Raw genomic sequence first — 14,798 nt, forward strand, 5'->3', positions numbered from 1 at the left:
ATGATGGCTCCCTACCCAGATGAAGACCACCTCTAATTGTGCCACTCGTTCTGTTTCAGACAGCAAGCCCAGATCCAAAATATGTTGACAGTGAAACTATGTTCAATTTATGGAAATAATATTAGCAGAACAGAGAAAAAAAGCAAGGTCCAAATGTAATTTGAAGACAACTGTACTTTGAAAAAATGAGCTATCCTGCCAAGGTCAGAACAGGGCATGTATGATGCAAAATCATACTATGATGTGTGGGTAGAAGGTTCAAATATAAGATCCTGGCCCAGGCCTCATCAAAACTCCATCAGCAGAAAAGTTAGTGTTTTTTTACAGCACTTATATATATATATATATATAATAACCAGCCACGAAGAGACTCCAAATACACAATCAAGTGTTGTCTTAATCTGGATGCAAGCAGCAAGATTTCCTTCAGTCTCACAGCTATGCCAATACCAAGTTTCATTAAGAGCAGGCAGCCTGATTTACAGCTGAATATAACCAAACAAGACAAAAATAAATTCCCAAGGAAACTGCTTCTTGTAAAAATCAAAGTACATGAGAAACCCATGCCAGGTACTTTGCATCCTCCCTTCCCCAGTGCATCCTCCCTGCCAGCCCAGCACCTCCCAGGGGTTCGCTCCCTCAGCTTCTGTTGCAAGTGGCAATTCCAATTTAGTGACTCAGGAATGTTTTGATCTCCCCATCCAATCTCATTATTCAGCAGGCCAGATCCACTGACCCAGAGCTCTACATAATACCCGTCTTGTAATTACTTGTAAATATCTCCCTCCTTATTACATGATATTCACAATCCAAACAAAAGCAGAGAAGATGAAAGGACAGATGCTGGAAAAGGAACAAGAGTGTTCAAAATCCACATCAGTGCATGATACCAGATTCAACAACACACATGAGAAAGAAGGAAGTCTGGGGAGAGGAATATATAACTGTTGAAGAAATGAGTATGAAAATTAGAAGAAAAAATATTAAAGAATGATGAAGATAAAAACAAGCAAAGCTACATGAATGCAAACTGAATTCAGCAACACATTAAAACTGTGGTAAATTTTGTAACATTGAGGAAGAAATTCACTGGGGGAGGTTGCATGGCCTTGCAACCATTTTGCTCATAGCAAAACCAGCTCTTCCAGCCTTGTTTCTCCTGCAAATTTGAATCCAATTTATATACTGTTGTATCTTCCCCAGATACTGGAACCATAAATCTGCTCAGCACCCTTTCCTCCTCTAACCAAGAGACAGATACTGCCTTCCCCTTCCAGAAATCACATGTGTTCTCAGTTCTACTGGACAAAAAGCATGTGTGTTTCTTGAGAACTCAAGCCTCCACTAGGAGATGCAGGAGAACACTTTTTACTGAAAAATTCTACTGACAGAACTGTCCCCATCCTGTTCCATATGTTGTTACCAGAAAGGGGGAATTATCTTCAGCATACATGGCTTCATAATCCATCTCCACCATGTACAGGAACTATATCACAGTTAGGAAGCATTTAAAGAAATAAGGCTGCAAGTAAGGTAAATAAAATTAAGTAAATCAATATACAAAATAGAAACTCCGAAGTCTTTATTTTTACATCCCTTCTTGACTACATGACTTGCAAAATGAATCATTACTGGAAAAACAATGTGAAACAGCTGAAGGGAAAGCAATCTGGCTAACAAGTGCCTACAGAAGACCACTACTATTTTAAAGCACTTTTCTTTGCCCTGTAGCTGTCTTGAAATAAATATTTTTAACCTATTAATCAGAGCACTGACATTTTATATTTCATTAAAGCATCCAAGAGTGTGTTTTGGCATTGCTTACATTTTTTATATCACAGCACAAAAGCCTTTTAGCTGAATTTTGCTATTCAGTTTGTGACCTTATGATAAAGATCATGTGAGAGATCTTATATCCATAAAACCCTTCAGTTTTAACATATAAGCCCTGATTGAAAGCTGAATATCCAAGGAATTAATGTAAATGCACACATCTCCTGGAAAAAAAAGAACTTTACTGTGTCCAAATCCATCTGCCTTGGGAGCAGAGGACAGGTCTCCAACGCTGAAAGACTGTGACAGTAAAAACTTCATTAAATTCTCCTGAGTTCTTTAAGAAAAATAGAAACACACAGCTTTTAAATAATTGAAATCTGGAGCAATACCATTTTTCTGCTAAATTCAAGTCTGAAATGCTGTAACATCCAGCACTGCTGACTGCAAGAGAGGTTACACTGAAACTTGTGACAAACTTAACTACAGCGACAGTGTTGTTTCTCTAATGAGCTTAGCAGATTAAAATGTAACCATTTAAGTCTGATTGACCAACCTGTTATAAAGACTTGTAACCTTTTACCCTACACAAGAGTAAGACTCAAACCTACTAAAGGTTTCCCATATAAGGGGAGAAAAGATGAAGTATTAGATTTGTATTTTCTATCCTCTCTCCTCAATTAAAATAATTACTCTAAAAACCTTGGGGGTGGAGTTAATGGATTCCCTACTTAGGATTTCATTGCTCCTATTTAATCTCTTAGCAATATTGAATTATTGTTTATGACATCGCAGTATTTTTTGGGCAGAGTGCACAAATGCATCACAAACTGCACATGGCTATAAAAAACCACATCTTCTTACTCAGTTAGTCAAAAATCTCTGAAAAATCAGCAGATGTATTTGCTTTGTTCATTATTAATCTTAATTTTTCCTCCCTATAAATAGTTTTTGAATCACTGTTCACTAGAACAAACCAGCCACAACACTCCCTGCTGTGATGAGTGATACTGATGTCACTTTTCTGAAGAAATATCTTCAACTTCTTCAAAGATATAAAGCCCCATTTCTGCTAAGTGGGTTGTATAAACTACATCAATAAAAAAAACTCATCTTGTTAATGACTGTATCGATATTGCCTAACCTTTAAAATATAAAAGAACTCTTGGAAGAGATGGATAAATGAGATTTACACTATTATGTCACATCTGTAGATAAGACAACTAAAGGCTTTTAAATAGGAAGAAAAACATAAGTCTATTGGCTGGTGTAAGAAAAGGTTGAGAAAATCACATCAGTTGTCAAAACATGAATCCCTTAACAGACTGTTACAAAAAGAGAATTTAAGGAGACAATGTTGATCCAAGCAGCCCCTTTTTACAGCACAGGAGGCTTTTGCCTGGTCAAAAAGAAGAACAAAGTGAGGTTACAAAGAACAGCAAAAAAGCCAAATAAGCAGTTTGATACACAAAAGGAACAGAAAGGAACACATCTTTCAAATTACAACCTGGTTGGCAAAGGGCAAGAAAAAGATTTATCCGAAATTAATTTGGAAGGGCAGGGGAAGGTGTTTCCTCTCTGTGCTCATGGACCTTAGTAAAAGATGGAGGGGAAAAAAGTTCATTCCTGTTTTCTTTTCCTATCAATTGTGAGGCAGATTAAAAGGTAAATGAGGGTTTGCCAATACACACCATTTAAATAATGTAAAAGTATGGCGCTACAAACTGCAAAACATATACCAAAAGTATTTTACACCTAATTTGGTGTTAGAATTGCTTTGTCATCAAATAAACACTATAGACACTACTGGCAGTTTCAATCATGAGCAGTTTTTGTTAAAGACTTTGAAATTAAGACTTTATTGCAATGAGTTAAAAAGCAAAAAGGAACTGAAGGCAATACTTGTATCTTCACCCTGTTCTGAAATTATCCACTCTGGTGCTTCCCTTTTGAGAAACTTCACCTATTTTCAGATTATTAATCTCTGCTCTTTAATGGTTGTCTTCTACCAAGCACACAAATCTTCCACTTAAAAAGTTATGAATAAAAAGGCAAAATTTTCAGAATTGAACAGCAGAATTAACAGAGATTTTATATTTTCCAGAAATGGCCATGAAGCCAGCTCAGGAACAAAAAAGCCAAATTGCCTTTATGTGATTACCAGGAACCCAACATCACTGCCTCTGTCAGAGCCTATTTCACAGGATATTAGGTTTTATTCTAAAAATTAAGCTTATTTATCTAATAATACAGGCAGAAAGTAAACTTCCCCTCTCCCCCATTTACTTTTACCTCTTGTATCCAGTCTGGTCCTCCAGCCTAAGGTGAAGCATAATTATTCAAGCAGCACATGTATCCACTCAGTTAAGTTCCAAAGGCTTTAGTTCCAGAGACTATTTCTTCTGCAAAATTAAAAAATTAAGCATATCTAAAGATCCTCACTTCTCCTAATTGCTCAACTGTATTTCCCCAGTTTTTGTGGAGGGTGGGGAAGAGACTATTTGATTATTTCACTTCCTCACAGAAACTGAGCAATCGGTGCTGTAAAAAATATTTTAGGCTTGAAAAAACAACAAAAAAACCCAAATAAAAACAAAACCAATAAAACATCACCAGGAGCAAGGGGTGCTCTGATTAGAAGTGGGACACAGGCTGTAGGTAAAACCCCTCTGATGACTGGGAGGGGTGAGCACAAACCCAAACAAACTAATACCCCCAGAGAGTATCTCCAGGATATAGAAATATATATATATATATATGTCATGGAAGATATTCTTCATGCCACAGATTTCTCCCCTCTGGGTGGTGTCAGGTGTTACAAAAAGTGGTCTAAAAGCCACAATGAGATGAGTTTCATACCTGCCCCATTCAAATCCCCAGCACGTGGACATTCAGAAGAATGAAAGGGCTTAAAACCACAGAATTCCACAATAAAATCTGAACTGACCAGCAGCACAGCTTGTATTACTCAAAACTTCTACTTGTTGGTTTGGGAGGAAAATACAATCAAGTTCCTTTGGAAGGCTGGGTGATGCCAGAGGTGATGCCTTCACTGCAAATATTTGTTTCTTCTCAGGCAAATTAAACCAGAGCATATGTCAAGGGGCAAACGCACAGTAAATCACAAAAGAAAGCACCTTGAGGTAGAGAATACATTTATTCCCTAGTGATCCCAAATTTATTCCTATGAATACAATGCTAATGTCACAACATTCTTATAATATCCCCAGAATGATACCCAGCACACCCCCTGCATGATGGAGTCAGCTCTTTCAGCTACAAATACCCAAACAAATCACAGGGCTGGATTAAAACCAGCTTTTATTCAGTGGCATTCTTTTACAGCAGACAAACTCTTTGGTATTTTCTAACCATACAGTGTGGTTTCACCAACAAAAAGATTTATTTTATACTACTCCCCCACAAACCATAATGATATTTATTTCTCCTGTTCTCTCACTCTGCATACATTTAATCTGCAGACTGCCTGATGAAGGATGTCCTCAGTTCCACCACTCAGTCTAGCAACAGTATTTCATGGCTGCTTAAAAAGAAAAAAAAAAAAAGCCAGTCCATAATTTAGAAATAATAGGGCAATAAACAATGTATTTGTCCTACTGATTTTCCCACTAACTCGCTGGTGATTTAATAAGCAAAGACACAGCTTGTATTTCAGACCACAGACTTACGTTGAAATCCTGACACTTCAGGAAAAACCATATCCAGACTTTATTTGTAATTGAGTTTTCTAACACTGTAATTGGGCAAGAATTAGAACCCATGTAGATTTTATACACTAGGTTTTCAGACAGGAGTCACATTTCAGAGGCTTAGAACCAAAAGGCCACTACTATACTGGGGCATAATTTAATCACTTAATCCAAGGCCATTCCCAAGGCCTTTCAGTTTCAGCAAAGTATGGAATCATCACATTTAGTCTTTTTTTCCACCTAAATAACTGATAATAAAGTCAGAAAAACCTATGCATAGTTTTTGACTGATGTTTTTATTCCTCCCTCTGATTTTCACTAACACTGGAGCGTGACAGATGTCTCTTCACTCTGCCTGCACCCCTGATGTGAAGCCATCAGTACAATGTTAAACCAGGGTCATTCCGACATGTATTCCCCAAACCAAGGGTATGTCCTCCTGGAGATCCTTAACAGGAACAAAATCAGTTGTAAAATAGCACCTTTACTCATTTAGGGTTATTCAAAAATAGTATTTCACATATCTACACATTTAAACAGCCTCAAAGCAGCAAGAGTGAAAGTCATTACAGATATATTTTAACAGCAATGACTCCCTGGCCTTTACATGGAAAACATTAAAAAAAAAGTCACAGGAAGAAATGTGGTTTTTAGATAAGCTGCAGGAAACCAGGGTAAGGAGTTGTGCATTACAGGACGAGCACAGAGATGCTGGGTTTTCATCATCCAGGATGTTGCACACAACGTATATTCCATGCCAGGCCCAATAACAAAGTCACGTTGGCTGCTGGCCCTGTTGTCCAAAGCATTCAGGGAAACATAAGGTAGGCTTGGGAAATCACCCTGTGCACCTTCCAAATACCTTCTGATTAATTCTGACTGCCTGGTTTTCCCAAGTCAATTCTGAAGAGCCAATGCTGTGCCAATTTAGAAGTGCAACAAGAATGAAGTGAGAGAGCGTGCAAATCAGGAACTTTGTAGGAAAAGAAAAAGTTAGACTTCATTGAACAAAATAAATATTTTCACTAGTTACTGTCCAGACAAAAATACTTCTATAGAACAGGCATTTGTTTTGCCCTGTGATAAAAATGGTCTACTCCAAGCAAGAATGTTATTTCCCAGCAATACCATGACAGCCTTCAGAAGGACTGACTGACCAGTGATTTGCCAAACCAAACACCAAAATGATAAGTTTTCTAAAGAAAAGTCATGCTTTAGACCCTATTTTTCCTTCACTATTCAGACCAGAAGAACTCCAAGATACACCTCAGAATTGTACATGTGGACAAAGCAGGGTCCTGTGCAACAGAGGTTGTTAGGCATCACATGGAAAACATTCCTCAAGTTCTCAAAGAACAACAGCTCAGAATGAACCTGGAACTTAAATCTATTCACTGTTCTGAACAGCAACTGAATCTAGCTTTTAAATTCAATCTAAAACAGGAATATTTCTGGTTATAGCTTCCCAGAAACTGGTCACTTCAGGTTTCAGTGGATTTTGTGGTCCCCTCCCTCCTCCTCAAGAACAGCAAGTGAGGAGATGCCAGGGAGTGCTGGGAAGAGTGTAGGATCCAGGACCTCCAACCAAGGTCGCACCAACCACTCCAAACCTCTTCCCCAGCTCACCACACCCACCAAGGGCCTCTGCCCAAAATGCCACACAGATCAAGTCAGGTGAGGTCTATCAGATGGGTCCAATGTGTCAGGTGAAAGCTGTCACCAGTCTGACCTGGAACTGCATTGGGATAACTCCAGTCCCTGGTGGATGTGGACTAGAGCAGATCTTAAAAAAAACAAACCCAGCATTGCTTCAGTTCCCTGTCCAGATGATTCCACAGGGATCCCATATGGCCTTTGAAAAAGCACATGAATACTTATTAATTTTATTCCCCTTCCACCTGCTTTTATCACAATGTCACATGTCTCCCAGAGGCACACTGCAGTTCAGACTCTGAACAGGACTTTACACATCCCATTTTGTCTGCTCATTCCCCTTCCTGGACTTCTAACTATCAGAAGCAAGAGCATCAGCTTCCATGATGACCTTTTAACTACAGAGAAGAAAATTAAGACATTACTTGAAATATTTTTAACAATAATCTCTTAATTGCTTACCCTCAGGAAACTGCAGAAGCAACCTGAAATTACAAATATCTCATTTGGTGGGGCCTAGCCTTGGTAGAAGGAATTTCCTGCACCTCACACATTCAAGATTATGGCAGATATTACCACTGGAAACTGCCCACAACATCTGGAGTTTGGATCCCAGGTCCTCCTCCTCTCCATAAGGAGCTTTAAAACTAATTATGTAGATGTCCACTTAGGGACATTCCAGTAAACGTTCCTAAATCCTCAAGACATGAGAAGCAGATATGTAAAGAAAATTCTCTGACAACTGACCCAGGCAAAGGCCGACATAAATAAAAGTGCACAGCAAAAGAAAAACCTGCTAAGATATAAAATAAGTAATGGCAGATGGAATGGAAAAGAATATTTTAATTTGAAGTACAGCCAAAAAATTAAAGGCAAAAATTGGGAATGCAGAGAGAAGGCCTCTGTGAGTTTCTGCTTTTTGGAACTGCAGAATAGGTCACTGTAATGACATCAGAGAACTCTGGGCTTCTCCTGTCCCCACTGCAAAACATGAGCAATCTGTACCTTCACTTTTTCTACAGACTGTTCCTTAAAAGTCACAAAGGTTCCAGAATTCCTGACACCAAACACAACTTTAGGAAGACCCAGATGAAACCAAGGAAGGACTGTGAAGTTCCCTGTGACAAAGCAGAAGCAGGATGGTGTAAGTGCTCAGATATATAAATAAATATTCTCAGAGGAAAGAGGAAGCCCTGAAGACAGGAGGGGAAAATGTGGGGTGCTGGTGGATCCCTGGTTTGTGCCTTTCTGTCACTGGTCTTAGATACTGCCTGTCATTGCAACCAGATCCACTGAACTGTTTACTTGCATCATTCATTGGTCAGAAGCCATCACCACAAAAATACCAGTTAATGAATTCAGATTTATGTCACAAAACAGAAAAAAAGTTTCCTTATTGATGCTTTGTTAACAGGTAATCAAATGCCAGGAGGTTTTTTGTTTCTTCAACCATTTGCCCAACAAAGTTTAGATGATGACACTAAAGTATATTAAAAAAAAAAAAATAAAGAGCCCTAATCTTTCATTGAGAAACTATTCTCATTTACAAACCTCTTGAGCAGATTATGAAAGAGGAGATGGCAGCTGCTAATTTAACTCGGGCCTAGAGGACTCGTTCTGTTTGCACCCCTGTGCACCACAAACCTGCAATTTTCTCTTTTCAATACTTGCACAAGAAGATGAGAAACTTGCACCCAGAGGAAAAAGGCACTTAAATTTTACTGAATTTGGCCCTACAACACACTGGCACTGAACACACTCCACCACTAATGAAAAAGACAGAAAAAGGCTTTAAAAAGGCACATTTCAGTGCAAGGCAGATACAAGATAAGTGGAATTAGGAGGAGTTGCCAAGAAATTTTAACATATGATAAAACAACCTTATTCATGTTCTCCCAATATAAAAAGCAATGTATCAACAATACATTAAAACCCCACAATTAATGTCACTAATTAGAATTAACTATTCTGTGCAGAAAAAAAATGCTAACCCTTTTTATTGGCTACCATCACTTTATTAAAAACATTTAAGCAATCTTGATGCACCTTCTGGAACACAGGTCTTTCTATCAGTTTGCATGGCCTGAAATAGGAAGCAAAGTGTGTCTGAAGGTAAACATGCACTTTCCAGCAACTGTGCTTTGTATTTTTTTTTTATTGATTAAGACAATATTTCAACTGAGCTTCTAAGGAAATCCTAAGATATCACAACATTCAAATTTCCTTCTTTCAAGACTGAAAGCAGCCACTGGCTAACCAACCACTATCACCACAGAGCACCTGTACAGCTTAATTCAAACTACTTCAATTATCAGAGCACCTGCAAAACAACTTCTTCAGGTGAAAAGAAACAGTAAAATCCTTCACGTTGGTCCTAAGCACTGGTGATGTTCTTCATCCCTCCCTCTGGATTCTGCCATGACCCAGCTGTCCCAAGGCCCAGGTTGCCACTCCTAAGACAGGGGACAGACACACTGCAGGACTCTGTGCCATCTGCTGAGAAGGTGGGGGTCACCTCACAGAACCCCAGTGATTGCCAAGCCTCACACTCCTGCTCCTGGAAAACATCTTTTCCTCAGGCCAGCAGACAATCCTCATCTTCCCAGGCAGAGACAAAGCCAAACAAAGAGGACTTACACAGCTCGAGAGCAAACTCTGAGGGAAATCAGTTAATGTAGTAAAACTACCTTAAATTAATCCCTGTTTGTGGTTTGACAGGAGAGCAGTGAAGTTGCCAGCAGGTGCCAGTTTGCATGTTCTGGGGAGGTACTGGAGTGCTCAGTCTGGGTATAAACTCTACAGAAAAGTTCTGGCAACCCATTTCCAGAAATACTGAAAAATATTTTGATCTGGTTATTAACATTAACAATACTTACAAAAAGACTGGCAAACTGATAAAACAGGGAAATATGGCAAATATCAGAGGCAGTTACAGCACTGTTGTTTTAAGTCAAATCATTGACAAGATAGACAGGTCCTTGACAGATAAGCCAAGGATAGACAGGATTTGCTGAAGGCCCTTCCATCCTTCAGTTGTACCTGCTTTCCCAGGGAGGATATTCTGGCATCTGAGTTCATAAATTCAAAAAACAGTCAGAACAGCTTTTATATTTAACCTAAAACATGATTTCATAAGTAATCCAATTAGGTTTCCATTCACACTCCCTATCACACTGTTCAACACAGACAAAAATCCTTCTTGAAGCTCACCATGAGAGGAACTACAATGAATAACAGCATCAGTGCTGACAACCACCACTAGCCAAACACAGAACCTGTGAGGGCAAGGGATCTCAACATCAACGCTTGTGCTGTTGGGCTCATGGAATCCCAGACTGCTTTGGTTTGGAGGGGGCCTTGCAGATCATTTAGTTCCACTCCCCTGCCATGGGCTGGGACACCGTCCACAAGACCAAGGTGCTCCAATCCAGTCTGGCCTTGAGCACTTCAGAGATGGAGCAGCCACCGCTTCTCTGGGCAACTTGTGCCAGGGCCTCTCCATCCTCACAGGGAAGAATTCTTCCCTGGCATCCAATCTAACCCTGTCCTCTATCAGTGAAACCATTCCCCCATGTCCTTGTCACTCCAGGGGCTGGAGTCACTCAGGTACTGGCAGGGGCTCTGAGGTCCCCCAGGAGCCTTCTCTTCTCCAGGCTGTACAACCCCAACTCTCTCCACAGCAGAGCTGCTCCAGCCCTGGGAGCATCTTCCTGCCCTCCTCTGGACTCCCTCCAGCGTGAAAGTTCTTAAGTCATACTCTGGTACTGCTCCATGTTTTCCAAAGTTTGAGGATCCAAACTCCCTCACTGACTCCACAGATGCCTTCACGCAGCACAGTGAGAAGCTTGTCCATACCCCAGCTGCATTCCAAGTCCTGTTCCCATCATCTGCTGCAAAACCAGCCTCTGGCAGGCTCCAATCACCCTGGGCAACGTCCCTGCTCCAGCCAGCTCAGTGATGGTGCCACCTCAGGCACAAAGTAAATCAGCTGCCTACAACCCACTGCAAACTGGGACAGAGCAAGGAGGTGGATCCCTGGGCACTGGGAAAGACTGAAACAGTGTTTATACTTCCTGGGAATAATCAACATGCTCTATGGTCTACACTAGGAGAAAAAATATGCTACAAAAAATTCCTTTTTTCAGGCACTCACTAATAAAATATGGTTAAATATAGTATAAAGCCACTCTGGGAAGGAGGGGAATCTTCCACTTGAGCCTCCAGCCTGCAATTTCTCAATGCAACACATCCAAAATTTAGGAGGAACATGACCATGCTGCAGCATCTCCCCTTTCATTTAAACGCTGCAGACAATCCCTAAGACAAAATAAATGAGGGAGGGAGAGAAGTATTTATTTATGCTTACAAAAAGCTGTTTGGCTGAAAATCCTATCTCCAAAGCCTGAGTTCTCCACAATGCAGATTCTGCACTGCCAGCAACATGACAAATTTCTCCAAAGCCCTTAGAGCATGGCGAGAAAACCACAGGAAGCTGCTCAATAAAAATAAACTTCTTTTTATCTTACACTCTATATATTAATGTCAATTTCTCTTCCACTCCAGCTTGTTTCCCCTCTTTTCTCCCTCCCAGCACATAGCATAGTTGATTTATTAGAGCTAATTCATTAAAGCAAATTAATTTGGCATCTCTTTCTCAGGATCCCTTAGTCAGATTAGGATTCTATCATATTCTATCAAAGGCAAACAAAAATGCAAACCCTGATCCTAAAGCGACCTGCAACCAACAAGACGCCTGAGAAGCTGAAAACGCCTCTAATGAAATTGCAGTCAAAAGAATAAATTCCACTTCAAGGAGGCTGCTACAATTCAAGAATTTAAATAGGTCCAATCCTGACGCATTTCCAAAGAAAATCCTTGCAGCTCTGCATACTTTGGAGAGCTTAATTTACCCAGAGAAATGGGTGAACCACCACTGCTCAGCCACTGGGTGACTGCGGCCTGCAAGTTTTTGCTTCAAAAGCAGCCAACTAAAACAGTATTTAAGCACACACACACATCATTTCCCTTTCCTGATGATAAGCTGGCACGAGGCAAACATCAGCAAGGAGAATTAGATTATTTCACACCGGCCTGAGATGATGTATCAAATTTTATGCCCCCTTTTTTTTTTTAAGCCTTACCGCAGCACACACAGCTCAACAGCAATGTCTCACAGGGCACAAAAATTAACACCCCTGAATGAAAACAAACCTAGAAAAGATAAAACCCTTTGGCTTTCCCTCTTATGTCACACAGGATGGCCTTCACCTTGCTCCCCAGGGAGCACCGGCTGCATCAGTGCCCACACTCCACTAATAAACTCAAGGCTTTGTGTCACTGGTGTGGAACAGGCAGGTATTGATAGAGCACAAAAGCAGGAGCCAGGCGCTCTCAGGGAATCCGCTGTCTCCGTTCGGTCCAGTTGCATTCCATATCTCCAGAATTACCTGACCGGAATTCTTAATTTGAGAGCCAGAAGACACTGCACGAATAAACAGAAATATGCTGCCTTTGCAAGTTTCACGTTATAAAGGCTGGATTTGCTTCCCGCCGCTGGTACGTCATTCATTAAGCACCTCATCAGCCGAGCGGCTACTAATTATTTCGATATAAATTAAGCAGGAAAATGTAAGGAAAGGGAAGGGAAAATCACCCCGGCTGCTGGAGCGAGCCAGAGTGATTCACGGCTCCCACACACAGAGATGACTTTCATTGGGAATTCACCTTCCCAGGCCTTTTGTTCGGGTTCTTCCCCCCTGCCCCGAGGAGCGCGGTGGGGCGCGGGCCGCGCACCGGCACCGGGGACCGGAGCGGCGGGCTCCCGGGGCGGGGGGGTTCCCGGGGCGGGGATGGTCGGCGGGCGATGCCGCCGGGTAGGGAGATGCCGCCGGGCCGGAAGATACCGGCGGGCACATCCCACCTTTCCCCGGTCCTCCCGCCTGGCCGCGCTCCCCCCCCACCCCGCCACCAGCTCCATCTTGGCCTCCGCCCGCGGCCCGGCCCCGCCGCGCTCACCTGCGGCCCGCGGGCGGGCGGGCGGGGGCCGCGCGGCCCCGGGCGGGCGGGGGCGGCCCCGCGGGGCGGGGGCGGCTCCTGGGGGCCTCGCGCGGGGCCCGGTCGCGGCGGCGCGCGCGCTCCGTCCTCAGCGCCGGTGCCGCCGCCGCCAGACACCGACCGGGACCCGGCCGCGGGAGGGGGCGGCGCCGGCTCGCTGCGCATGCGCGTCCCCGACGCGCAGCGCCCCCACCGCGCGCGCGCACGCGGCCGCAGCGCCGGGAGCGCGCGGGGGGGATCCCCATGGGAACGGAGGGGGCGGGGAAGGACGGGGGAAAAGCGGGAGAGAGCGCGGCAAAAACGGAGCTTCCCTGACCGGGAATCGAACCCGGGCCGCGGCGGTGAGAGCGCCGAATCCTAACCACTAGACCACCAGGGAGCGATGCTGGAAGGCTTCGCTCGTGATCTTTGACGCACTGCTTCTGTGGCCAGCCGGGATGGCGACACGGCGGGACTGGGATTGCGGTACAGGGGGCGGGGGCTGCCGCCCGTCACGGAAACCGGGACCGTGGCACTGGGACCGGGATCTGCAGTGGGGCTGGCGGCTGCGGCACAAGGATCAGTGAGGCCAGGGGCGGCAGCTCCCCGCAGGAGGTGGTGCTCTTGGCCCAGGAAGGGATCGGACTGTGACACGGGATCTGCGGGGCTGGGGCCGGTGGAAGAGCCGGAGGTCTGGGTTTGCAGCAGCTCACGGAGCACCCCCAGGACATCACCCGTGTGCCGCAGGCCTGAGGGTTCGCTGCCTTTCGGGCGCTGTCACTCAGCCCGCTGCCCGCACGCCGAGCCCCAGCCTGGGCAGCACCATCACCCCGGCCCCGTTCGAGAATCCCATCCTGCCATCGCACCCAGCCCCACACCGGCCCCTGCGGCCCTCAGGAGCTCAGCGCAGAGCCGGTTCCCTTCAATGAAAATGAGTGCTTATAATTAGAGCAAATCAGGTTTTTAAGCTCATGAGTCTGTTTTTCCCAGTTGCTCAAGTTTCCTGGCATTCCTGGCTGTTCCCTGGGAAACACGGCTTTCCCAGTGTTAGGTAAAAGCACAATTTCCATCCATACAGTGCATCCTGGAGCAGGTGGCGCTGGGGTGGTGACCTCAGGAACACGGTTCCAGTTATCCCTCCCATCACTCCGGCATGGCCCTGCTGCTGTGTGGCTTCTCCGTGAGGCTCTGATGGCCTTTCCCGTCTGCTGCCTCTGACTCACATTTTAAAGAAATGAATGATGATGGATCCTATTTGCCAACAGAGTCATCACCATGAATCACACACCCACATCATCTCCTTGCTCCAGCCCCATCCCCAGCCCAGCTCCTGCACCTTTCCCTGTCCAAAACACCAACCACTTTTGGGGCTCCCCAGCACTGACCTTGGATCTTGCACAGAGTCTGCACCCAAGAAGAGATGCTGAGCCCACCCCAGCACCCACAGGGGTGCAGCAAGTGGGCCAAAGCTGGCAGCTTGGCTCTGGACACTGCCCTCTCAGCTGGGATGAGCACAGGCTGCTGAAGTGGTTGTGCAACCCCTCTCAGACCATAAATTTCAAATTCCTTAAGAAACACTTGCTGTGGTTTAGGCTGAGGGTTGGGACATGGTGCCAGCAGGGAAAAGTG

General features: G+C 43.9%; 1 protein-coding gene and 1 non-coding gene across 4 annotated transcripts in view; both read right to left on the minus strand.

Moving 5' to 3' along the window:
• Window positions 1–13,216, minus strand: part of DNAJC5 (DnaJ heat shock protein family (Hsp40) member C5) — a 30,691-nt gene extending 17,475 nt beyond the window's left edge. The window contains exons 1-2 of one of the 3 annotated variants that reach the window (XM_021527310.3): window positions 13,152–13,183; window positions 4,066–4,175 (exon numbers count right to left, since the gene is read on the minus strand). The gene's annotated coding sequence lies outside the window, so the exon portion shown is untranslated. Of the gene's footprint in view, window positions 1–4,065; window positions 4,176–13,151 lie in introns of all 3 variants that reach the window. The other 2 variants (XM_021527309.2, XM_021527311.2) reach the window with 2 other exon arrangements.
• A 281-nt stretch (window positions 13,217–13,497) lies between these two features.
• On the minus strand, window positions 13,498–13,569 carry TRNAE-CUC (transfer RNA glutamic acid (anticodon CUC)). The gene has a single exon. It is a non-coding gene; the product is annotated as a tRNA-Glu (tRNA).
• Between the last annotated feature and the right edge of the window lie 1,229 nt (window positions 13,570–14,798).

This window comes from Lonchura striata, chromosome 17 (assembly GCF_046129695.1).
Source record: "Lonchura striata isolate bLonStr1 chromosome 17, bLonStr1.mat, whole genome shotgun sequence".
Taxonomy (NCBI): domain Eukaryota; kingdom Metazoa; phylum Chordata; class Aves; order Passeriformes; family Estrildidae; genus Lonchura; species Lonchura striata.